The 22,328-nt window shown below is 39.2% G+C and overlaps 1 long non-coding RNA gene across 1 annotated transcript; it reads left to right on the top strand.

Annotated features, from left to right (window-relative positions):
* The first annotated feature begins 784 nt into the window (after positions 1-784).
* On the top strand, positions 785-19,898 carry LOC109188575. The gene is made up of 3 exons (XR_002055444.1): positions 785-795; positions 4,068-4,073; positions 19,806-19,898. It is a non-coding gene; the product is annotated as an uncharacterized LOC109188575 (long non-coding RNA).
* Positions 19,899-22,328: the final 2,430 nt, after the last annotated feature.

Below are 22,328 nucleotides of genomic sequence, written 5' to 3'. Positions count from 1 at the left end.
TTGTTGACCGAATGGAAAGCATGTTTCAAGGCATCTACACTCATGTGGATCATGTTGTCAATACTCAAGGTGGAAAATTTGAAACATCTTTTGATGAAAATCGGAGGAGTCAACAACATTTGATTGACACCCACCAAGCACTTGAGAGACAAGTTGGAGGATTAAATGCAAATGTCAAGGGGCAACTCAATGAGTTCTACATCCAACTCTCTCAAATCCTCAAGAATTCTGGAAAGGCAAATGAAGCAATTGCCGTGAATCAAAGCCAAGGAATTCTCAATGTTGTTCATCAACATGAGAAGCAGATTAGTGATGTCCACACGGATCTCATCTCCGTCAACACTAAAGTGGGCTGCCTTCGGGGATCATATGAAAATATTTCCGAATCTATTTCATCTCTTCGTGAATCGGTTCATACACTCCTTGATTACGCCAAAAAGGGGGAAGAGAGATTCAGTCATTTGGAAGGCATGTTTGAGATGATGATGACTGCCATGGCCACCCGAAATGTTGGCACAAGCAGTAGTAGAGGTGGAGGAGGCAGAAATGTTGCTAGAAGAGGAGGTTTAGAATATTGGTTCGGTGGTGGTGAGGCTGGCAGTCCAGGAGGATCAAGCAGCGCAAATACCACTAACCGTTCTTTTCGTGACATTGTTTGTGCAGGAGGAAATATTGAGCAAATTAATTGGTATAACCGTGCAGCTCTCTATTTGGAATCCACACCAAGAGATGGTAGAGTTGAAATGCCAAAGTTGGTAACTTTGAATGATCTACCAAAGGGTATGAAGAAGAGTGGTCCAAGTGATCAAAATTTGTGGGTTTCAAACGAGAATTTCAGAAGAATCCAAAGCTATGCTAGAGCTTTGATGATCATGGTTCTAAAGGACTATATCAAAGTCAATGATGCCGAGCTACAAAATGGAAGAAGCCTAGAAGAATGCATCATATGGTATGAAGAAGGTATACTGCCCGGGAACAACATCATCGAAGCATTCAACTATTATTCAGTTGGGCAGGTATGCAACAATTATGCCATTAGTGACAATTTCATTGATGTTCAAAATCATATAAATCATGTGCTTAAAGAGAAGAGAAACAAAGTCATTAGATGATTTGTATGATTGTCACATTTATTTTGTATGGTCCACGGGAACATGAACCCATGAACAATTTGGAACAAGTTGGAATGATTCGAATTATCTGATTATGATGCTATTAAGTTTTCCTTGTTATTTATTGTTATTTAATTTGTCTTGAAAGGTAACATTTTTAGCTTAGTTTGTACCAAATCGCATAAATTGGAAAAATGCAAAAATTCATTATTATTAAAATCCAAAAATGCGAATAGGAATTTTAGTTGCTAAAAATACCTTTCCTAGAGTCAAAATCAAATGTTAAACTCGTCTTGGCTATGTCTAAGTTAATAAAATCTTTTGAAAAATAATTGTTTTTAAAAGACAAGCCAAATGACTGAGTATAGGTTTTGGCGTCATCAAAAAGGGGGAAAATTGATAGGAATATTTTTTGTAAGTTTTGATGAGCCAAATGTACTTTAGATCCCCTTAGTTTTTAGGTCTTTTAGTACAAGCATCATAAATCAGAATATCGAGTCAGAAGGAATCTACCATATGAAGAACAAAATTAATTTGAGAAATTAATTTTGGTCCTACGAGTATTCATCCGAGAAAGAAGCATAAAGGAATGGCGTTGCAAAGAATAACCGGATGAGCCTTACGGTGAAATAGTAGAAGTTCTTATTCAAAACAATCACACTCGAGATCGATTCCCCCCCCCCCCCCCGCCCCCCCCCCAAGGACTCATTTTTTTACAAGTCAAATTTTCGGACAAGCACAATGTGCAAAAGAGCACAATGTCCAAAAGAGCACGATGTTCACCAAGGAGCACAATGCTATCAAAAGAGCACAAAGTATTAAAAAGAGCACAATGCTACCAAAAGAGCACGATGTGTGCTGACAAGCACAATGTGTGCTAAGAAGCACAATGTGTGCTAAGAAGCACAATGTATCAAAAGGAGCACAATGTATCTAAAGGAGCACAATGTTCTACAGGAGCACAATGTGAACAAGCACGATGTGTCCAAAGGAGCAATATGTGACCAAATCAGAAAAGCACAATGTTCAAGTCAAGGAGCACGATGTTCAAGTCAAAGGAGCACAATGTGGCAAAGAAGCAAGATGATCAGAAATTGGATTAATTCGAAGGAATTTATTCCAAGTCTACCCACATGCCACAAGAATCCAAAATTGCCTGAAAGACATTTGATCAGAACGGAAAAATATTTATGAAGACATGAATATAAAAACTTATCCTAGAAATAAATTCTATCAGATGAATTTATTTCAAAGATACGTTGGATATTCAATATGACAAGAAAAATAATATTTTAAACAGCTAGAAAATCAAGTTGTGATAAAATATTATTTGTCAGGCAAGTTGACGATCAAATCAAAATTGAAGACCTACTATTGTCAACAATATCAGGCTATGAAGATTCAAAATTCAAATATCAAATTATCCTACTCCAACGGATATATTTGATTGCCTATAAAAAGCCATGAAGACTTGAAGTGGAGCAGAGGTGAACAAGTGCAGAGCAACGAGATAGAAGTGCAATACATACGAAAGTGCAAGTGCTCAAATATTCTTAGAGACTTAGTCCGAATAGTCTCGAATCTAGTTGGAGAGAGATACAATTACCTTTGTATTTGTAATTGTAAAAAGAGTATAGTTGTGTGCAAAATACTCTAGTGAGTGTAGCTGTGTGCAAAACACTCGTAGTTGCTAAGTGTAGCTGTGTGCAAGACACTTAGTTGGCGTTGAGTATAGCTGTGTGCGAAATACTCGGAGTTGAGTGTAGCTGTGTGCGAGACACTCGGAGTTGGGTGTAGCTGTGTGCAAAACATCCGGAAGAAGTGCTTATGTAGCGCTTATTCACTATTGTAACTGTGTGTGGAAAATAGTGAATTTCTCCTAGACGCGAAAGGAGAAGAGTGGACTAGGAAGATTACGCCACTTCCGAACCACTATAAATTGCCTCTCTCATTTACATGCCGCACTTACATAATTTTCTCTATCTATCTATCTTATCTGACTAACCCGTTTACTATTCACAGTTAATCTTAATTCTTCGGGTTTAGTGTGTTTTCACGTATGCATGTGACTCAAACTTCTCAAGCTTAAATATTGAATTATTCTAAGCAAGTTTGACGTGTTGCATGTAACATTCATCACACGGTCGACGTGTTACGATATTTATTTATAATCTTGAATATTGTTATTATATATTGAGTGCACCATCTCCTTTATATATTCAAGATATCTCTGTCACTTCATTCTATCTTACATGCGTATTTAATTCATTATTTGGGCATAACTCTTTACATACTGCCTATTCCGCTGTGCAGTTTAAATTAACTCTATTTACTTGTTACTTAGAGTTAAAATTACCAAAGAGTTATTTATTTCGAAAAAGCTTGAAAGTCTATTCACCCCCCCCCTCTAGACTTTCACCACCCTATCGGGACCAACAGTGTGGCTCCGGTGGTTGCGGGTTGCTACTCGTCGTCGCGATGGCAACGGTGGTTCGATGGATCGCGGTGGCAGCGGTGGTTCAAGCTGGTTGACGACGGGTAGAGCATGGGGCATGGCTGCGTGATCGCCGGGTGGTATGCGAGCGGTCGGCAGCGGCTGCTTGGCTGGGCGGTCGCAGCTTGGGTCGGCGATGGTTTGGGTGGTTGGCGGTGGCCAGCAGAGGTGACGGGCGGTGGCTGGAACCTGGGCGGGGGTTTGGATGTTCGGCCGATCGTGTGGGGAGGGTAGAGAGGGAGAGAGAGAGAATGGGAAGAAAGAAGGGTTTTTGATTTGGGGATTTTGGGGTTCTAGGGATTTGGGAAGACCGGAAGAGGGTTAAGAAGCTTTCATATCCTTTAAATTTCAAGAAATACTTGTGGTTAAATGGTTAAGAACTTGGTTTGGAAATGGAAGGTTTAGGGTTTGAATCTTACAAGTTATATGTAACACCCTTAATTTTGAAGCAGAAAAACTAGAATACAGTATATAATTTTAAAACAACATAAAGACTCAACATCAATGCACTCTCAATCAAAGACCAATCCCAACAGATTACTCAATGAACGACAAAGGCAACATGTTCAACAACAAGATATATCAAACGATAATCATAAATAACACTCTCATAAACCATGAGAGACAAGAATCACATTCAAAGATGAGTATCAAGTTCCAACCTTATGTCCTCTTCCAACCATTCTCTCCAGGCCAGCCTTATTACAGTTCCAACCTTTACCTCATATTGCCACCCTGTACACCGAGTTCAACTTTATTCCTCCGGAGCGATCCGCCCCCCGCCTGCATCCGCCAGCTTTAACCGCCAAACGAGACACTCGTAGTGTCAATAGTCATATAGAATAGTACTAATCACGTGATAGTCTATCTCCTATCATTATTGCCCACCAATCATATAACATTACTTAGGTCCTCATCATAGAGGATTGAGGCTCATCAATAGCCCAATCAAGTATCAATAAACGGGTACATCACATGTACAAGATCATATCAAGGAATACAACCGATAGATTTCAATGAAAGGCATGAATAGACCATCAAAGCAACGATACTTCAATGATAGACTTTAATCCAAAGACTACCATGATTGGTAACACAAGTTACCAATCCTTATTAGGAACGAACAAACAACACATACTAGCATAAACAACATTAACACTAGCATGTACATCAAAAGGAGAAACATAACGATTCATCCGAACCTCAATGACTTCACATTAATCCAACGAATCACAAGGTTGGACCATAAGCACGATTCAAGACTCATAATCCTATCACGGATACTTAGGACACCGTTCTAGACGTACGAAACATCAAAGGAGACACACAAGTGCTCAACGATTCAACAAAATAGAGGCCAAAGCATCACATAACAGTGGGTGGAACCACAGGTGGACAACCACCCGCCACACCCTACCCGCCGGTACCAGCGGGTGGAACCACGGGTGGGCCTCCACCCATGGCTCTGCCCGCCGGCACAGCACACGTCCACAGCGGGTGGAGCGGCAATAAGGGCCCTACCCGCTGTTCCGCACGCTGCCTCCCCTAAACCAACAATAATTTCCCTTCGGGGAAAAACATCAACAACACCAAGTTCAAGTCCAAAACAACCAAAACCTCACATTCAACAAGGAAATGACTTGAACACATGAATAGCTCAAAAGATAGCATTTAAGAACCCTAGATACAAGCTCTAATATGCATAAACACAAGATTATGCATCAAATCTCACAAGAACATCAAGAACATCAAATAGAATGTCAAGAATCATCATATCAAGTGTAAAATAGGTTTTGTAAAGCATGGGTTACCGTTGTAGACCACAAATCTCTTCCTTAGACTCCTATACTTCTCCTTAAGGTTCCTCCTCACCCAAATCTTCTCAACAAAACAAAAACCACACAAAGAAGAACCACAACTTAGATAAAGACTATGCAAAGCTACTCAAAAACACCAACTAAGCTAAGATCTTACCCTTCCTAGTGTTTTAATGGTGGAAAGGTGGAATCTTGGAGAGATCCCTTACAAGGAAGAAGGTGGACTTAACATGGCTTGGGAAGAAAGCTACTATTCTAGAGAGAGGGTGGAGAGTTTAGAGTGTCGCAAAATGAGGGAAATGAAATGTGATCTTGCTAGGGAAAGGCTTGAATGCCAAGTAAATGTGAAAAGACAAACATACCCTTACTAAAAGGCTAGGAAGACAAAAGGCCATGTACAACGTATAAAGCTCAAAGTCCATAAGAATTGGAAGGGGAAATTCATGAGAAAGCTTAGAATTAATTACATAATTAATTCTATTTAAGGATTGGATTTTTGGGGTATCACACTACACTTGGCTTATTCTAAGGTTTTTGGTTCATCTTCCTTATGCTCCTTAGATTTTTACCATCCATTGCCTTAGGGTAGGATTAAAAACTCTAAGTTAAACTCCTTAGTTGTCTCCTTAGATTTACCAAGTGTTATTTCCAAGGTCTCATAATTCATGAGGGAACAACTAATTATTCTAATTAGTTCAAAGGACGGAACAAGGATTTAAACCAATCGGATTTAACTAATTAACTCTACTCGAAACAACAGGGGGCTGAAAGAACTGTACAAGGTAAAAGCTCTATGGTGACGAGGATGGGTTAAAGAGGGTTACCTGTAAGGTCCTCGTCTCGTACGGCTGCGGCTTCAGCGTCATCCTCAGTTTCGACTCTGATCCCGGCTTCAGTTTCGACTTGAGTGCGACTCATCATGAACACTTTCCCGGGCGCTCCATATCCCCCTCGGTTGTTCGCATTTCCTTATTGCCCTGTATCTGGTGGTCTTGCACACGCGGGTTGGCTACAGTCAAAGGACCTATGGCCTTTCTCCCCACAGTTGTAGCACAGCACGGCGTTCCCTTGGCAATCCTTGTAACACCCCCGATTTCCATACCAATTTAAAACATAATCATGCAGATAATCTAACCATAATAAGCATACACAGCGGAAGTCTAACTATTAAATAGATGGAAAACGTAGAGTGTTATGCCACGTCCACGCTACGGTGAACGCACAGGCGTAAACAACATCAACATAATCTGTCTACAAAGGATAAGGTCAAACAACAACAAGTCTAAATCCAACATAGGCACACAGGCCAAAACAACTACAAGGTCTGAGGGATCTATACTATCCATCACTAGACCGCGCTCGCCTCTACTCGGAACCTGAAAGAAACACATAAATATATGGGACGATGCCCGGTCAGCGAATAATGCTGGTAACCCACCAATACATGTGAAATATCATACATAGATAGGATATATATACAAAACCATTTGCGAAACGGAATATAATATATATAAGTTCAAAGCCAAGAGTAGAAGTCAAACACAAGACTCAATCCACTCACAACAAAGACAAGGGAACACATCCCAAGACCACAAGAAGTACAACGACACACAAGAACGGCTCATGATGTATTCAACCATCACTCAGTAGAATAACACCGACATGCACAATACAAGAGAATCAAGAAACCCACATTGGCAACACATGCCTTTGTGACAACACATGTCACAAATAGAGAAATACACAACAACGACAACACATGCCTTCGTGACATCACCCATCACGAATTGATATGCCTTCATTATGCCCGGTTCCAACCTTATAGCTACCCCCAACCTTATGTCTAGTTCCAACCATTACCTTCAGGACCCCTGTACACCAAGTCCAACATTTTCCCTCCGATGACCGTCGTCCCCACCCGCCAACGACTGCCAACAATTCCACCAATTCATAGTACACGAGGGTGCCGATCACACACATGGCAACACATGCCTCCCAAGAAATACGTGAACCCGACACACAGGTCACAAACTCCATAATCACGTCATGGCCACCACAAGGACCACTGCCGTACCTTGGTGACTAATGTCCCATACCATTAATCGTGCAATCCAGGTACAGCCACACACACCACACCATCATAGGAATCAATCAATGGATCACAACAAAGATATGAAACCATACTCAACAAGGAAAGGATCACAATCCGACTCCAATGATGATTAACACAAGTCATCATCCATAATAGGAAAGGACAAACCACACACGCTAGCATTTAAACACCGAACTAGCATGCTTATCAAACGGGTAAATCAAACATAGTTCCGAAGAACACTCAAGACTCATCATGGTTCAACGAATCACAAGGTTGAACACTTAGCACGATTCAAGACACCAAAACCTACATGGAATCCTACCATATAGTTCTAGACATACGAAACATCAAGAAGACACTCAAATAGTTCCACAAAAGAACATCGGGAAGTCAAAAGACCAAATACCGAGTCAAAAGAATCACGGGGAACAAATGCCCAACAAGCCACATATATGTACCCCGCGGGTGGGGCCACGGGTGGACCCCCACCCGTGGTTCCGCCCGCGGAACACACTCTCCCAAGCCTTGTTCCCCGCGGGTGGGGCGGTAGGTAGGCCACTGCCCGCCGTTCCGCCCGCGGGTACACGCCCTATACCAAAAATATCCCTTCGGGGATTTTCAACTCCAAGCTCAAATTCAAGTCCAAAACATGCCAAATCTCACCAAATACAACAAAATGACTTGAATCAAAGGAATAGCCAAGCAATGGCATACATGAACCCTAATAACAAGCTCTAGATATGCATTTTCACAAGACAATGCATCAACACTCACATTTCATAGCAAAATCACATGTAGAATCCAATAAATCATCATATAGGTAAACAAAATAGATTTTGTAGAGCATGGGTTACCTCTTGAAGACTCAACCTTCACTTAAAACACTTCTCAAAGCTCCTAACAAGGTTCACCTTCCACACCCACTTCAAGAACACACCAAAAGATCATAAAGATTTCACCTTTAGAAAAAGATACCTTAGAAAACACTAAAAACACAAAAGAAACATAGATCTTACCCTCCTAGATGCTCAAGAGAATGAAAGGTGGAATCTTGGAGACAAACTTTGAAGATCTTGGTAACCCTAAACTTAGCTTGGAGAGAAAGCTAGCTAGATTTTAGAGAGAAGGGAGAGCTTTTGATTTGAAAGTGTTAGGGAAGAAATGAAAGGTGTCTTCTAGGTTAGCTTGGAATACAATCATGAAGGAAATGTCTTCTTTACCCTTACTAAGATGAAAAGTGTAAGGGAACAAGGGAACTATTCACAAAGCTTTAGGTACAACACTTGACTTGGGTTGACTAGTCAATTACTAGTCCCTGACTATTGAATTTTCAGGAATTTAAGGGATTAAATTACCAATTGAATTAGGATTAATTACTTAATTAATCCCTAAATAGAACTGATTACGGGGTGTCACAATCCTTCCCTGGGTGGTCCTTGCCACACCTCTTGCACAGGAAATACCTTCCCTTGCCCTTGTGATTTCCTCTAGGCGGGCCTTGGGCTTGCCGATAAGTTGTCCTTACGTTGAGATCGCTCTTTGCTCTTTTGGGGTTAGGGACTCCGCTTCTGTCATTCCTCCTCTTCATTTGTTCTTGGACTCCTCGTTGCAACAGTTGGATCCGATAGAGATCGGCGGCGCTGGTATAAGCTTCGTTGAGGGTCCTTGGTTTGTTTACGGTCAAGGCCTTCCTAGCCTCAAAGTTGAGCCCACCAACGAATTTCTCTACCTTAGTTGCCTCCGTTAGTACCAACACGTGTGCGAAACGAGCCAATTCTAGGAATCTCTTGTGGTATTCTACCACCGTAGTGATTCCCTATTTCAAGTGAAGGAACTCCTCATACATGGTCGTTCTTACGTGTGCGGGATAAAAGCATTCTCGCAGATTGGTCTTTAGGACTTCCCAGTTGAAACCCGGTTCTTGTCTATAGTTCGGGCCTTCGTGTACCCACCATAAGTCGACCTCGTGCCCAAAGTAGAATGATGCCAGTTCGACTGGACATTCCTTCGAGCATCCTACTACTTCAAAGATTTTTTCGAACGTTCGGATCCATTCTTCCAGTGTCGCGGAATCTTCTTCCCCGGCGAAGATAGGGGGCGATGGTTTGACACTTGGCGGGCTACATCGCCATTCCCGTCCGATGGTGGACGGTTGTTGTTGTTAAGGAGGTTTTTACTCAGTGCCTGGGCGATCTGAGTTAACTGATGCAAGTTCTGAGCCAACTGTTCGTTAGTAGGTGTCTTAGGGGTCCTTGCACGGTTTCTTAGTGGTGTCATCCTAGATTCTACAGGGTTAAAATCAATTATAGATGTGGGTCAGGAACAGGCACCCTTACCTGGTGTCTTAACTACAAGAATAAAAGCTAGACAAAGAGCAAGCATAGGAAAACTTTAACAGAAAGCGATAAATAAACTCACAATCTCACCTCACTTCCTAAGATTCTTACATCCTAAGTACATAAGCACCTAGAATTCAAACATGACATCTTAAAGTCTTATCCTAAAGGCATTAACTTAGGGTCGAACTTAGGCTTTGATACCAACTTTAACACCCCTGAATTTCAGCATTAATTAAAACAATTAAAGCTTACGAAATAAGAATAAGTCAAACATTAATACTGTGACATCCCAGAAATTCACTACTTAAACCCGAATTAATTTCTTAATAATTCCTTGTGGCCTTACAATTCTTTTCTTAATTCGCCTTTGAAATTAGTTAAGGGACCTAGTTTGACCAAATCCCTTAGCATTTTAATTTGGTCAATGGGTAGACCTTATGCTTTATTCCTTCTACTCTAGACTTTGTTGTCCTCCTAACTTTTTTTTGGAAAGAAGAGGCCCTTTTAGTCTTTTCACCATTTCTAACCTTAAAACCCTACCCTAGCCAAGGGACCCCAACACATTTCAGGATTTCTCCATCTCTCTGCACCCTTCTTTCTTGTTCTCCACTCCTCCTTCTCTCCAAGAAAACCCTAGAGTTCATCATCACATTTCTTCAAGAGATCCAAGCCAAGACTCCAACCTTCTAACACTCCAAGGCTAGAAGTGGTAAGATCTATCTTCCTACACTTTTTGTATTCAAGATCTCCCTCCTATTTCTCTAAAATCTCTCTTCTATCTTGTTGGGTTTTGGGAGTTTGATGAAGATCAAGTAGGTGTTGAGAGGCTAGGTTGATCTAAAGGTGCTTATGGTGATTTGCTAAGCTAAGAGGTAACCCATGTGCTACAAAACCTATTTTCTACTTGATAACATGAATTTCTTGCTACTCTAGATGTTGTGAGTGATTTGATGTATAATCTTGTGTTTATACATGTTTAGAGCTTGTACCTAGGGTTCATAAACGCTATTCTTTGGGCTTTTCATGTGTTCAAGTTCCCTTATTGTTGTATGTGAGGTTTTGGGTGTTTTGGACTTGAACTTGGACTTTTTGGCAATTTTCCCCGAAGGGAATTTCTCTACAAGTTCGGTACACAGCGGGGGAACGGCGGGTGGTTGTCCACCCGTGGTTCCACCCGTTGTTACACAGTGGGGGGTACGACAGGAGGTTGTCCACCCACCGTTCCGCCCACTGGTACGATGTATTTTGGCCTCCATGTTATTGATCCGTTGTGCACTTGTGTGTCTTGATTGATGTTTCGTAAGTCTAGAACGATGTCTTAAGTACCCATGATAGGATTTGTGAGTCTTGAATCATGTATGTGATCCAACCTTGTGATTCATTGGATTGGAATGAAGTCTATGATGTTCGTTTGAGCCTTTATGATTGGCGTGATGAATTGCATGCTAGCTACGTTGTTATTGGTACTAGTATGTGCTTTCCTTGTATTCTTCATTCATATTCTTGATGAGGATTGGTGACTTGTGTCTACCAATCATTGTTGTCTCTTGAGTTGAAGTCTTTCTTTATTGTGGAATACGTTGAAATGTCTCATTTATGTTCTTTCTTGAATTCCTTCGATTGAACCTATGATTATGAGCTTGTACAAATGTTGTACTTTATCATGATTATTCCTTGATTAAGCTATTGTTGAGCTTATCTCTTGATGTACACACTTCATGTGGAATCTATGCTTTGTTGTATCTCTAAATTCCGTGTGTATTGACTCTTGTTGAGATGTGGAATTGTTGTGACAGATTTGATATGGTGGAACAGTGGACAGTGTGGGGACTTATGTGTTACTGATATGTGATTGGCGGGCCTCTGGCTCTGTTTGCAATGGGTCATGTTGGTGTGGGAAGCCCTTGACAGGTCGATGGTGAGTTTAAAGCCCCGATCAACCATTGTGAACTGATCCGGTAGTGGGTTTAAAGCTCCGGGTTGCCGTTTGGATTATTGATTTGTGGGCAACTCATTCCAGTTGCTAGAGAAGGTAGCTAACCCGTTGGGCTTGGAATCCCAATAGGGGGTGTATACACTTAAAGTTGCTAGATCTGTTTCCATTGGGCTGCGGTCCGAGTCGTTCAGTGACTCTATGGTATGTGATTGATGATTTGGAGCCCTCCACACTGATCCACTATGATTGAGTCGTTGCGATGACTCCACGATGAATGACTTAGTTTGGTTATGTCCTGCGTGGACTTGGAACATGGGAAATGGTCAGTGGTTACGATCCTTGACTTTCGTTTGTTGTGAGCAAAGTATTGATGTTATCCTTCATGTTATGATGTTACCTTGATTGATATTGATGATCATATGTTGTTGATGATTCCATTGTTCTTATCGTTGTATTGATCTCTTGATTTATCGTAAGATGGTCGGTTGATTGAGAGTGTTCCATGATGAGTCTTATGATGTTTCTATTCCTCGTTTTAAAAGACTATATATTATGTATTCCAAGTCTCAAATAGTTTTCTTATATCTATAATATATTGTACTCAACGAGTAGTGGTAGGTTACTTAGCATTATTCGCTAACGGGTGCTACCCCATATGTTTTTCAGGTGCAAAGTAGTTGAGCCGATAGTGCGTTAGTGGAGCCCGGTAGACTAGCTTTCTTCCAATAGCTTAGTAGTAGTTTAGTCTGCGAGCCTTGAACTTGTAGACTGTTGGATAGTGTTTTGTAAAGCCTGTGAAAATAGGTTTGGGAACTTAGTTGTGGCATAGCATCCCTAAGACTTTGTTAAGCTTCCGCTGTATTTATTTGTGTTAATGGTTAGATTTACCTTTAATTCCTAAGTCTAAATGCTTTCAAAATAGCCTAGTTTTGGGGGTGTTACAGTTGGTATCAGAGCCTAGGTTTGAGCCTAGGAGAGTAATTTTAGAGTAAGACTCTAAGATGCTAAGCCTGAATTCTAAGTGTTTAAGTACATAAGTTATAGGAATCTTAAGACGCGCGGTGATGTTGTGAGTTTATTTATCGCTTTCTGTCATGTTTCTTGTGCCTTGTTCTTCGTGTAACTTTGGTTCTTTTAAGTTAAGGTATTGGGTAAGGGTGCGAGCTTTTAAGTTTTCTTCCGTAACCGTGCTGCTTCTGCAGAACTCAAGGATGGCACCATCGAGACGTCGTGCAAGGACTTCAGAAATGCCTACCACCTAACAGCTAGCTCAAAACCTGCAGTAGTTGACCCATATTACTCAAACGTTGAGTAACGCTTTCCTCAGCAGCAACCATCAAAATGTGAACCGAGACGTAGCACGCCAAGTGTCAAGTCATCGTCCCCCAATCTTCGCCGAGGAAGAAGATACTGCGGTGCTAGAAAAGTGGATCCGGACGTTCGACAAGGTCTTCGAAGTAGTGGACTGCCCAGAGGATCGCCAAGTGGAGTTGGCTATGTTCTACCTTATGTAAGAGGCGGACTTGTGGTGGATACACGAAAGGCCAGCTTGTAGACAAGATTCAAAGTTTAGTTGGGAAGGCTTGAAGGATAAATTACGTGAGCGGTTCTACCCCGCTAATGTCAAGGCGGCAAAGTACGAGGAGTTTCTCCACCTTAAGCAAGTACCATTGTCGATGGTGGAGTATCATAAGAAGTTTTTGGAGTTAGGCACGCCTTGCCTCGATTTTGGTACCTACCGATTCGAGCAAAGTTGAGAAGTTTGTTGCCGGACTCAACTTTGAGGCTAGGAAAGCCTTGACTGTGTCGAAGCCCAAGACTCTCAATGAGGCCTACCTCTGTGCAGTCGACCTCTACCGGGTGCAGCAAGTTCAGAAAGGAATACAGGAGAGCCGTAAGAGGATTTGTGAAGGAAATGATGCACTTGTGGTTAGGAGTTTGACAGTTACCAGTACCGAACCAACGAGAAGTTTCCCAAGAAATGACTTTAAGGGTGGTAAGACTCCCCAACCCATCAGGAACAACAAGACTAAGGGAAGGCACTATGTTTGCAAGAAGTGTGGAAGTGACCACCCCGGGTTGGATTGTCATGGAAAGACGGTAAGGTGCTTTGCTTGTGGCAAGAAAGGCCATCGGTCATATGAGTGCATGGTTAAGGGAAAGACGTCATCAAAGCAAAAACCAGCTGGTAGTGTGAGACTCCGACCGGGAGGTAAGCTTCAAAGTGGAGGTAGCAGTGAGACAAATGGAAGAGGCCTTCAGGACCCGTGTGTAAAGCCGAGACCTCAGCAAAGAAAGGTATGGTAAGTAACAGCGTGAGTCACACGCAAGCTGAAACCAATGAAGTAAGTACTTGTACCCTTTCTGGTTGTGCCCTTCTTCAGTTTTGGTGTTAATCCTTGTGTGATAGTTTTTGTGTGGAGTGTTTGGGAAAAGTAGCTTAACAGTTTGGTTCAGTTATCTAAGTTGCACGGAAGACTTGGTTTATAATAGAAAGGTATGGTTGTGTTTCGTCGTGTGTTCTCCTCGGAAGTAGTAAAGATGGTGGTTGTAACAGCGCATGGAGGAAGACCGATAAAGAACTTCGTTTGAAGTTGTGCTAGAATCGAAGAAGAGATCTGACAGTTGGTCAAAAGGCTGTAATCAGTTAATCCAGCAGAAGGAATTGCCTGAAGTCGAGAACCTTTAACCCTCTCTAATCCGTTTTTCCTCCCTCCTCTTAGACGAACCAATCATCCTTTTGCCAAGAAATCCTTGTTGTTTTTCTAAACCTTGTTCTTGCTTTCTTCTTAAACTAATCCTGTGCAAGGTGACAACCTCACTTCCCTAAGTTGTAGCCTTGAAAATCTCGATTCTCTTCTTAACCAACGTGGTCCTCTAGTTTAAAACCGAAACCTTTCACTCTGATCTTTTCCTTTGAACCGAACCTTTTTCTTTTGAGCTTACTTTCCCCTAAGTTACCTTTCTCCTTTGCTATCATTTCCGTTTTGGACCCTTCCTTCCGGCATCGAAGGTTTTGAAGTCATCAAGTGTTGTTTTGAATAGAGATGTGGGTCGGGTGTTAATGCATAGCTTTAAGTCGTCCGCCTTTGCATCAAGTTAGCCCATGAGTTGGGAAGAAGGGCATCTTACTCATGTCTCGAAGCTGGCAGTAGTGGTTTTCGTTTTGGAAGTGACGGATCAAATTCGAGCAGAGGCCGAGATCACGTTGTGCAGTGTGAGGACCTTGCTTCCTTTGTTTGGAGAAGTCAATCGAGTTGAAGACGCAATCCTTGTTCTTCGATCCCGGGTGTTCTAGCTTAAGAGTTCTTTATTGTCAGTTTGTAGTTTGTAGCTTGTGCCTTAGCTAAGACGTCTAGACCTGGGTAGACCGGTGGTTGGTAATAAGTAGGGAGTTAAGTTTAAGGTAGGATTAGAATTTCTTTCCGGTAAAGCTTATATCATTCACCTTATCTTTCATTCTTGTCACACAATTGTGAACCTTCAATGTACTTCTAAATCTTACTAATCTTTCCATTTTGATTTGAATCCTCGATTATTTTCTAAATCATATCCTTTCCTTGAAGACAAGCTTCGAGGACAAAGCTTCTTGTTAGGTGGGAGAGTATGACACCCCGAAAATTCACTCCTAAAACCCGAATTAATTTCTACATTGATTCCTTGTGGCCTTACAATTTTTTTCTTAATTTCCCTTTGAAATTAGTTAAGGGACCTAGCTAGTTTGACCAAATACCTTAGCATTTTAATTTGGTCAATGGGTAGACCTTATGCTTTATTCCTTGTACTCTAGACTTTGTTGTCCTCCTAACTTGTTTTTGGAAAGAAGGGGCCCTTTTGGTCATTTAACCATTTCTAACCTTAAAACCCTACCCTAGCCAAGGCACCCCAACACATTTCAGGATTTCTCCATCTCTCTACACCCTTCTTTCTTGCTCTCCACTCCTCCTTCTCTCCAAGAAAACCCTAGAGTTCATCTTCACATTTCTTCAAGAGATCCAAGCCAAGACTCCAACTTTCTAACACTCCAAGGCTAGAAGTGGTAAGATCTATCTTCCTACACCTTTTCTATTCAAGATCTCCTTCCTATTTCTCTAAAATCTCTCTTCTATCTTGTTGGGTTTTGGGAGTTTGATGAAGATCAAGTAAGTGTTGAGAGGCTAGGTTGATCTAGAGGTGCTTGTGGTGATTTGTTGAGCTAAGAGGTAACACATGTGCTACAAAACCTATTTTCAACTTGATAATATGAATTTCTTGCTACTCTTGATGTTGTGAGTGATTTGATGTATAATCTTGTGTTTATGCATGTTTAGAGCTTGTATCTAGGGTTCATAAATGCTATTCTTTGGGTTTTTTCATGTGTTCAAGTTCTGTTATTTTTGTATGTGAGGTTTTGGATGTTTTGGACTTGAACTTGGACTTTTTGGCAATTTTCCCCGAAGGGAATTTCTTTACAGGTTCGGTACACAGCGGGGGAACGGCGGGTGGTTGTCCACCCGTGGTTCCACCCGCTGGTACACAGTGGGGGGACCCGCTAATACACAGTGTGCAAGTTCCATAGCCCGAGGGAGCATGCTCTACAACCCTATCTGTGTAGCCCCCCACTCCCTTAGTTGTGAGAATCGTCAACATAAGGGAGTAGGTATGATAGCTTCTCTAACCGGACTTAGAGCGCCGGTGGTGGCAATGCCGACCTAACCGGACTTAGAGCGCCGGTGGTGGCAATGCCGACCTAACCAGACTTAGAGCGCCGGTGGTGGTAATGCCGACCTAATCGGACTTAGAGCGCCGATGGTGGCAATGCCGACCTAATCGGAGTTAGAGCGCCGATGGTGTATACCGTATGTATAAAGCAGGGAAGAAGACATAAATGCAGCTCAAGAAGGCCTTTTATTCATGGGTGTTCTTGTATGTTGTCTAGTACATATTCTAGAGACAATGAGGGAGAAGGAGTGTAGGGAGGGGAGAAGAGGAACCCCTTACAATGAGGGCTAATGCCTTTTATATAGGACTTGACCCATTGACTTTGACCCGTCAACCCGGACTTATGACCCAAACTGTTTGACCCCGACCCAAATAGGAGCACGAAGCGTACGGGGAGGCTAAACCCGGGGTATATTCCCTATCACCTATCTTGCTCGTTATCCTTATTCCATTATCATTGTCTTGTTGGGTTGATTCTATTGATATTCTTGTGTGTTTATTGGTATTGTCGAGTACATCCCTCGAAGAGTCGAATATTGCTTCTATTCCTCATGATTTATAAAGCTAGTGTTGCTTAGTGATATACTTATGTATTCCCAAGTCTCAAAAATAGTTTTATCTATAAAGTATATGAATATGTATTTCAACACGTTGGAGTTGGGTTGCTTAGCATTATCGCTAACGGTTGTCTAACCTTATTTTTTCAGGTATGTTTAGTCGGTCCGAGAGGCGTTAGATGGAGCCCCGGTTTAGACTAGCTTACCTTTCTAGTCTTAGGTTGTTTGGCCTGTGAGCCACTTGAATATTGTTGACTGGTGAATGATTAGTTAGTTTAGCCTGTGCATCTAGGTTTGTTGGCCTAGATGTGGCATGACATTCCCGTACTATAATGTTAGCTTCCACAAAGTTTTATATCATGATGGTTAGACTTTATCTTATTTCCTAAGTTTGAATGCTTTAAATTATGTCTAGTTTTGGGGGTGTTACAGAAAAACATACAAATTGTGACGGCACAAATATTTGTGTGTATGTATGTTCGAATGGTAAGTGAGTCAGAAGCAAAGCACGACATTAAAAAGAGAGGTTTTTTTTATTTTCTCTTAGTATGTCGCATCAGAGACACAATAACAGAAGACGCATTGGTATATCACCGCACACAATAATAGAAAACCCGCACTTAAAAGGATCCACGGCTCTTTATGTACGAGGTGCGAAATGGTTAAACATGTCGGGTAACGAAAATAAGAAATAGCGTCAACAGTTAAGATAAAGTGCATTGCAAGAAGAAAACAATAATGCGAATTATTATACAGCACAAGGTAGAAGAAGAAGGACCGGAAATCCTTTTGCTCTAATGTATGCATTTTGCATGAAAAGTACTGGGAAACAACATTACTGGCGAACAAGAATTGCCCATAAAGTATATAATGCTTACAAATATAACGCAAATAAACACGAAGACAAAACGCATTTCTCAAAAGAAATGGAACACGACAAAGGTTAAATTAATACATAGTTTGAGATAACAATCAACAATCAAGCAACCATACTGATACATTTTCTTCTTTGCTTATCGGAACAATAAAAATATACATAATCGGTGTTTTTTTTTTTTTTTTTTTGCCACATATACAATGTAATCCGTGTGAACTTGGAAAAAAAGAGTCAAAATAAACAAATACGCCCAAATAGTTGTGAAATTCTGGAAAGCTCTCGTTAATAATAAGATAAGGAAAACATAACTAATTTCGAACCGGTTAGAATGAAAAGCTATGTTTTCTTGATCCACATGAGCTTCATTAATACAACAAATAAACTCAGACGAATGTACGCATAACAGTAAATGAGATGTCAGCGAAGCAAGAAGAACCTACACCGGGAAAATGCAACGGCAAGGGAGAGAAGTCTTTCTACGCGGAGTCGTCCGAGGGATCGGAACATTAGAGCACTCACGCGTGAAATTGTGAACAAAAGTTATGAAATGTTATGCAAAAGTGTAAAAAAGGACAAACGATTGGAGGAGATAAGTTATAAAAATAATTAAATAAATAAAAGGAAAAAGGCCAGGCTAAAATATTTTTAAATAACATATTTACAAGTTTCAAGATACACATCTAATCAAACTGCACAATTTGATCTATATACGTATAAAAAAAATAAAAAATAAAAAAGGAAAATACAAACAGCAAGTCAAGAAACAGTAACACATGTCAGACCTCATGATGTAATTCACTAGGAAAAGAAATAAATAAACACGAATAAATATACACGAATTTATTTCTTTTCCCAACAACAATAGTATCACCGTTGGACTCTGGCCGGCCGAAGGTCAAACGGCGACATTGGAAAGGGCAAAATAGGGCATTCCATTGGCAAAGAACACCTTTTAATGCCAACATACAAATTTTTTCGCCTGAAAATGTCTTGGGCAAAAATTGATTGAGCTTTTATATTATACACAGATACACATATTATATTATTCTAACATATAAAGTATATTATTCTAACACATAAAATACATTATCTTACCATAGAGGTCTAGAATGTCCATTATTCTAACAAATGCGTTGAACAAAAAAAAAAATTAACATCAAAATGACGTTATTTAGGATTGTGGTCTACACAACTGTGTGAACCGTAATTTGCCCAATTTGGGTTAGGACACTTGAGTTGAGTTCTAGCCTTCATTAACTTTCCTTTTGATTTAGGTTTTGAACCTTTTGTCTAAGGCGTGCATTTCTTGTCACATTATTTTACGGATCTTTTTTTTTTTTTTGGTGATATGAGGCTTATATATAAATGTAATATTTTTTATGGAAAATGTAATATTAATCAGATATAATTTGATTGTTGTTGTTTTTTTTTTTTTTTTAGAGTTACTGGCTCTATTACATTGTAGTATCTGTTCATATACTTTCTCAACCTACTGAAACACAAAGAACCAATAACGCCTCCACTGAGGCTTGAACTCATAATCTTCCAATTGGAAGTCCAACCCGGATACCATTAGACCACATAGTCCTGGTAGATATAATTTGATTGTTAATTATGAGAGAAAATGTGATCTTTTTGATAAAAATGTAATACATTTAAATCAAAATGTAATAGTTAACGGTTGAAAAAATTACTCACGAGAAAAACTGTAATACTAATAACGGGTAAATTAATTGATTATTACTTATGAGGGAAACATAATACTTATGAGGAAAAATATACTCTGTAATACTAATCATTCATAAGTTTATTATTACTTGCTAGAGAAAGTGTAATACTTATTAGAAAAAATATGATACTATTGAGGAAAATTGTAGGGTGTATGTTTGGTTCGAACATGGGAATCAGAATCGAAATCAGAATTAAATAGTTGGTAATTGGAATGAGTTTGGTGAAAGTATTTTACATGTTTGGTATAGTAGTATGGTGGAATATAATTGGAATGATTACCAATATTGACGTTTGGTTATGTATGACCCTATAATCAGAATACAGATTTAAAAAAAAAAAAAAAAAAAAAAAAAAAAAAAAAAAAAAAAAAAAAAATCAAGGCAATTGCTTAAGAGTGGCGATAAGGTGAGTAGGCAATGCATTGAGAAAGTCGATGAAGTGAGGAGTAATAAGGCTGAATTAATTGTTAGAGTTAAGGTCAACCCGAACTTGAAAATAAAATAATAAAATAATCAATTAGCCCGAAACGATAAGTCTAACAATCTGACAATGCTAGTCCGAAATTGAGCGAACTGGCCCGATTGACATCCCTATTAAAAACTCCCCACAAAAATCAAACTATTGAGCTTGTTTTCTTCTTTGGAATCGAAATGTTTGCCAGCTAGTAGTTCATTGTGAAGATTGAAGGAATAGCATAAATGATAAGACAATAGATTAGACGTCAATCTTGTGATTGAGATGAAGCATTTACGTCTTCTCCGCATTCAGCGCCACCTATTCCACAATTAACACTCTTAAATTACTTTACGCACTAAGTAAAACAAAAGGCAGAAGATACAAATATTCTACAGAAATTATGTCTCTCATTGTACATTTGTACCTAGTCTTGTCTGTTGGTAATGTAAAGTCAAGTCCTGATTACAAACAAGTGATTCTCCAAGCTAGCTTGGATAGTTGGATTCTTGACTTAATTAAGGGGTTCACATAACCTACAATACTGTAACTCATTATGATAACTATTCTCGATACTTAAAATTAAATAAAATATTGTAAGGTGTATGTGGAATTTAATTCAAAATATATTTTTAACTATTTCAATCACGATAATCATAAAAAAATTTAAAAAAAATTAAAAAAAAAAAAAAAGGCGTATGTCGGGCACAATTTTTTTTATATTGATTCGTTTCCACTTGAGGGTGCTAAGAAATTGAAGCAATGTAATATTTTTTAGATACAACAAAAAATACACAAAACTAGGGCAACAAAAAGTGGATCATATGAAATTTCCATGCATGTACTCACTTTCTTTATCTCTCTTTATAAGCAACATGGATATCTTATTAAGACTTATAAGAAAAAGAAGATATATAGAAATCCTGGGTTGCTCTCCCTTTTTAAGTTGTGTAATTGAGAATTACATCTAAAGATATATTCTCTAAGTGTTTATTGCAGATAACACAAGAAAATACGGCAACCATAAAATTAACCTTTCATCTCTCTGACTTTTATCGGTGTAAAACATGTCATCTCAGAAACTCGCTTAACTTACTCCAAGAATGAATGTACAGACATATGTGTGTGTGTAATATGCATATATATATATATATATATATATATATATATATATATATATATATATATATATATATATATGCAAAAATACAGTGTGTTAGATATAAATAATCTATACTGAATAATAATCTAACTTTATAGAAGCGGAAGCGGAAGCAATATTGATCTCCCGCCACAGTTGATGTTCTTGTTGTGTTGCCACTTTAACGGTAGACCATTAGTCATATTTTGTCTCATACTTGACTTAGAACCACATATGGTGTATTGGTGTTTACCGAACAATATGAGTATCGTAATTGAATGTGCTATATAATGAATACCTTGTATCCCATCAATTCATATTTATATTAGGCACAGAGTCTGGTTGAATAACAATTTCTAGTTATTTAATCCAACCAGACCACTTAATAAGCCTAGTCAACTTACCCCATTTAATTAAGATCCTAATATATACTATATAACATATAATATATATTATTAGGAAAAATCTTACATAGAGTGCACTGCAGAAACCAAATGGTCAAGGTTTATATATATATATTTTTTATTCTGGTCAAGGTTTATATACTTCACGTACGTATATACATTCCACCTGCAGAATTTATTTGCAGGTAAGCCGAAGAGTAAATTAACTCTTCGGTTACAATTTTTGGATTCCTACTTTTCGGATCTTAATGGAAATAACTTTTTACTTTTTACTTTTGGTAAATATTCCGAAAAGTTAAGCTAGAAGATTTAATAAAATTCTTCTTTAACTTAAAATAATATTTCAACTTTACAACTTCAAAATATTATTTAAGTAGTTTACTAATATGTTTGAAATTCTCAAACACACATTTACTATATAAATATCCAACAACTATACTATATAAATATCCAACTACAACAATAGTATAACTCATTAGTGATTACTATTTTTGATACTATAAATTAAAGAAAATATTGTAAGGTGTTCAGGGAATTTAATTCAAAATATATTTCTAAATATTTCAATCATTGTAATCACGAAAAAATCTAAGGCTCGTGCCCTGCACAATTTTTTTTAAAATTGATTCGTTTTCACTCGAGGGTGCTAAGAATATTGAAGTATCAATTTC

The sequence above is a fragment of the Ipomoea nil genome, unplaced genomic scaffold (genome assembly GCF_001879475.1).
Source record: "Ipomoea nil cultivar Tokyo-kokei standard unplaced genomic scaffold, Asagao_1.1 scaffold1436, whole genome shotgun sequence".
Lineage (NCBI taxonomy): Eukaryota > Viridiplantae > Streptophyta > Magnoliopsida > Solanales > Convolvulaceae > Ipomoea > Ipomoea nil.
This window is presented reverse-complemented; position numbering and strand designations above follow the sequence as displayed.